The sequence below is a fragment of the Adiantum capillus-veneris genome, chromosome 25 (genome assembly GCF_014529385.1).
Source record: "Adiantum capillus-veneris isolate H3 chromosome 25, ASM1452938v2, whole genome shotgun sequence".
NCBI lineage: Eukaryota > Viridiplantae > Streptophyta > Polypodiopsida > Polypodiales > Pteridaceae > Adiantum > Adiantum capillus-veneris.
Window position 1 is genome coordinate 130,118,602 of NC_140955.1, and position 5,140 is coordinate 130,123,741.

Genomic DNA, 5,140 nt, shown 5'->3' on the forward strand with positions numbered 1-5,140 from the left:
GCAATGTTTTCGTGCGAGCATTCATATCCCCAAATACAATGACATCACCTTCGCCTTTGAAATAAGCAGTGACCTCTTCTACATCAAAAAAATGTATGATCTCTATCCATGCAAGCATAAAAGGGGGAATCATGATAAGGAATGTAGCAACCTGCTACAAAAATGGGTGCTCTTTTGGTGTCATAATTTTCAGCCATACATAACGTTTGTACTTGTCATCTTTCACAATTGATACAAAATCTTACAATCCTATCTTAAGCATACATGCTATCCCTCCTTGCCCTCTTCATTACTTGAGATTCTTTGACCACATCAATGAATGTATGTTGTAATCCTCCAAGCCATTAATCCTTTGTGTATCATGCTCCCAAGTTTCAACAAGAAGTACAACATTGGCTCTACTTGTCAGTTTATCAATGGCAACCTCCACATTCCATGGGTATCCAGTGCAATTCCAAAAGCATATTTTCAATTGGAACTTGGCCTCATAGGTCGTGCATCCCTATTTTCTTGAGGGACTTGCCTCCTCCTTGGACACATTTTCTTTGTAGGAGATCTCCTTATTTTTCTTATTCTTTTCCTCATATGCCTTGCGACCCATATTTTGTTGCTTAATAGTGTGATCTTCACATACAAAACATTTTGTATCCCTCAAATAGATCCAACTATTATCAAGGATAATCTTTCATTTTGTCTCATCCAGCATGGTGCATACAATTGGCCGCTCTTTCGAGCGAGGAGCTTCTTGATTACTCACTCTATGTGCTCCATAGACCATAAGTCCGGACATGCCAAAGTGGGTTTTGAAGAATTCTTTGATAAAAATGGCAAGAGAAGGAGGCATCTCTAACTTCTCCTTGGGAATTTCATGAATAACAATGTTTTTGGAACGTCGCTCCCGTTCCTTCAACTCTTCCACATCCACATTTTCAAAATTCTTTGTTTGAGCCATAGCTTGCATGAGGGAGGAATTAGGAACCACATCTACCACATACATCAGCCCAAGACTTGTTTGTGCTGACATGCACAAGCGCAAAACGGACCCTAGCGGCCTCTATGCCAGGCTCGTACACGAAGAACTCATCACGGGGAGTGAACAAGGGGCACAACCTAGCTTTGAATGGCTAGGACACGGACAACAACAATTCAAATAACACTAACACAGCACACCGCGGAGGGGGGGAGAGAGAGAGAGAGAGAGAGAGAGAGAGAGAGAGAGAGAGAGAGAGAGAGAGAGAGAGAGAGAGAGAGAGAGATGGAGACGTAGACAGAGGAGATGAAAACCCTTCGGAATGTGAGGGAAAACTTGATTCAAGATGGTATTTACAAAACCCTTCGTTTCGGTAAGATGGAAACCGTGGAGAGAGAGAGAGAGATAGATAGATAGACTGTATTATCATCCACAGAGGTCAAATATAATGCATGGGACCGGGTGCAAAACATTACATCGGCATGCTTGAACGTAAAGACATGAGATACATATCAGTTAAGGATTGAGGGTCCATCAGAAGGGTAAAAAGAAAGGGAACAAAAAGAAAACCTAAAGGGGGGTAGTTGAGGGGAGAGTCCCTTTTGAAGTCCGAAACTCATGAATGATAGTTTTACCGTCTCGGTAGACTGCCCATTTACCTTGTTTGCGAGCTTCATACATCTTCTTGAGCTCGTCCTTCTTACTTTTGAGTTGATTTGTTGTCAACTCCTCATTAATCCAAAGCTTTGTTCTTTTGAGAAGATGGGATTGGCGTAGAAACTTCTACTGCTCGTCTTTGTCCTTGAAAGTAAGGACACAATGCTTGGGACGCACATGTCGATGTGTGTCATTGATCCAAGCGACGACCTTTGGCTTGATGTTGATTGGCTGAAGAATGTCGTTGAGCTTGGTAATTGCTTCTTCAAGGGTGTCCTCAATGGTGCACCACGGCAAGGGAAACCCACCGATGTGGACTTTGAGGGCATTCTCTTCTTCAAGTCTTCATTTGCAGAGCTCCTTTGTTAGACAAGTCTTCATTTGGGTGATGGTTTCTGAGTGAGCTTGGCTAACCTTTGCCTCTACCTCCTTTACCTTGTCGGTGGCGAGGTCAACCATGGAATTGAGGCGTTCTTCTAACTTGTTGAGGCAATTTTTGAGCTCAAAATTCTCTTCCGTGACTCAATCAAGTGCTGCTTGAAGCTGGGTAATGCAATCAAGTTTGTTAAGGGCTACTAGCACCGCTGCAAAACTTGGTTGTGTTCTTGCAAGTGTCTTTGGGGTATTCACCCCAATGCTTAGGATGGTATATAGATCCAAGAAGAGCTTAAGGGAAACCTTATGGGAACCATAGCCAGTTCTTCGTGAATCAAAGAAAAACAACAAAGCAAAACTTTCACATGCCTGTGTCAAGCAAGTCGTGCCAAGAAGAGTCGAGCCTACTAGACCACCTATGGAGCGACAGAAGCCCTAAACGCAGGCGCACACACACACACACACACACACACACACACACACACACACACACACACACACACACACACACACACAGAGAGAGAGAGAGAGAGAGAGAGAGAGAGAGAGAGAGAGAGAGAGAGAGAGTAGGTTACTAGGAATTTACAAAATGAAGAACCCACTTTTACCATTAAAACATAGTAGTAAGGAATGCTTAAAAATACTCTTATTGGAAGCCATTATAATGAAAAAATGCTTGTTTAAAAACAATGGAGAGAGAGAGAAAAGCTTAAACTTTGGTAGCTTGAGCTAGATTGCAACGTTTTAGCCAAAGGAAGACCCTGTTACCTGTCACCATCACCATCAAAACAAACATAAAAAATTTAGTAAAAAATGGTGGAAGGTAGGTGTCATAGGATAATCCTACATGTCTTAGATATCCAGCTAAAAAGGAACAATCAAAAGCAAGGGTAAGCTACAAACCTGAGAGGAAGATTCCATTTGAGCAGAGTGGTGAGAGGATGTGGTGAGATTTCTCTTTTTTGACACTTGTTTGTGAAAAAAATGTCACCTTAAAATGGACAACCAAACCTCTATATTTATAGGCTAGAGAGAAAGAAGGGTGCAACCTCAAAAACAAAGAGAGGGAAGCCCAAAGGGTGCACGGTTAGGGAGGGGTGTAGTGGGGGTAGTGGAGTCTTTTTTTATTAAAAAATTGGGGGGTGAGGTTGAAGTAAGAGATACTTCCATCCAAAATCTTGTAACCTTATAAGCCTCTTGGTCTAGGCTCTAAGGTGTGCACTATATTAGCCTTTAGAGGTGGTTTTGGTGCTAGTGAGAGAGACCCTCCTCCGCCCGCACTAGGAAGGATGAGGATTTGTCCCAAAGGGGGCACTAGGCCCCCCAAGGGGTCCTAGTGCCCTCCAAAATGTAGCAAGTCCAAGAGTATAGTTGGGTGGTATGAGAATTTTGAAGCTGAAAACTCTGAAAGGAATCTTCTCACAAGTCTCCAAAGTTTAGCTCTCTCAAAACCATTTTTACAAAAGAGTCCACAAGCATTTTAATGTCTTTAGAGGCTTCCGTAGCATTGGAGTTACAATAGAGTATTGGTTTGAGCTGTGAGATAATGACCTTATGTGCCCATTCAGATGGCCGGTTGTTGGATCTGGGTTTCTAGATCTTTTGAGGTATCTTATGGGTGTGCACAGGAGTTTATCTTCTTTTGGCGTAAGGCTTTTTGTGATATAGCCAAATTAGGTACACAGATGGAGGTTTAGAAATTTGGTAGAGTTACCAGAGGTGGTTTCAATGGGTAAGCAATTGGGTAGATTTTGTGTTGCTCTATGAAGAATGATGGGTTTGTAGAGTTTATGAGTAAGATATCATCGTAATATCTAAAGGGATGACCTAAAGTTGAGAAAATTTCTTTATCATTATGTGTGTTGAGAGTGTTAGAGAGAAACTCAAACTCTAGGGAGTGGAGGTAGAGATTGCACCATAGGGGGGAGCATGCTAGTCCCATTGGGATTCCGTTGGTTTGCCTATAAATTTTCCCTTGACATTGTAAAAACATGTTATTAATGAGAAAATCGTTTAGTTGGAGTACTTCCTTGAGATTAAATGAAAGGCTTGGTTTATATCTATAGGAAGACCAAGTGCCCTCTATGCAATTGGATGGATCATGGGAATCTTTTGAAAGAGATGAATGTTTTTAGAGATGCGGAGAAGGCATGGGTAATTAACAAGGTAAGATGATGGATTAGGCCTTGTACCCCTGCGTGTGGGATGTTCTCGAAGCATCTTTTTACATCCGCTGAGTAGAATTGTGTTGCATGAGAGGGGAGGTTGAGGATGCAATCACAAATCGAATCTACAATCCACCAAGATTGTAGATGAAGATGGTGACATAAAAGTGCTTTGTTGTTAAGTTTTTTGGCTCGTTCCTTGAGTAGTGGTATACAAGTTTTTAGCAAGCAAGCCATAAGTGTAGAGATTTCTGAGTAGCAACAAGTAGCCTCGCATGTAATCCATCTAAAAGAGGCCTTATGCAGTTTGTATATGCCGGTGAGATAGGGGAGGGAGTGGTGTTCTGGAAAGGTGTATTGAGAGAGAAAAGTTAGCACAAGGGAGGTAACTCCCTCAATCCCTAGAGGAGATGGTGTAAAATCATTGCCTTGTAAGCGTTTTTGGGCTTCAAAAAGAACAAAGGCTTTACAAATGATAATCATATTGTTCGGAGCCGATGCAAGTAAGAAAGAATTTGTCGATGCAAGTAAGAAAGAATTTGTTCCTTAGTTCTTTAATTTCTCTTGTGAGATCATTATGGATGTGGTGTTGGATTTTAGAAGGGAGGAATTTTCCACAATAAGCTGAGAACGCATTAGTTAATTCTCCGTGTGTTAGGTCAGAAGGTAGAGTGATGCAACCAAATTTTATGAGATATAAGAGTGCTTGATTTAGCTCCTCAAAAGCTTCTATGAAGTTAGGTGGCTTAGTTGGTATGTGACCAAGACCGTGGCCACAAAGGTGAGCGAGAGAGGTACTCATAAAATAACAAAAATTTGTGGAAATTACGTGTTGTGCGGTGATTTCCAAGTTACAAAACCACTCATAGGGTGTGAGAGAGGTGAAAACTTCCTTCGCATTAAAGAGTGTTACTTTTAAAGGGGGATCAAAAGCCCAACTGAAAATGCATTCATCCCATAGGGGAGTGGTGGA

General features: G+C 41.7%; 1 pseudogene; it reads right to left on the minus strand.

Annotated features, from left to right (window-relative positions):
• Positions 1-1,540: 1,540 nt before the first annotated feature.
• Positions 1,541-2,923, minus strand: LOC147425649 (uncharacterized; annotated as a pseudogene).
• Positions 2,924-5,140: the final 2,217 nt, after the last annotated feature.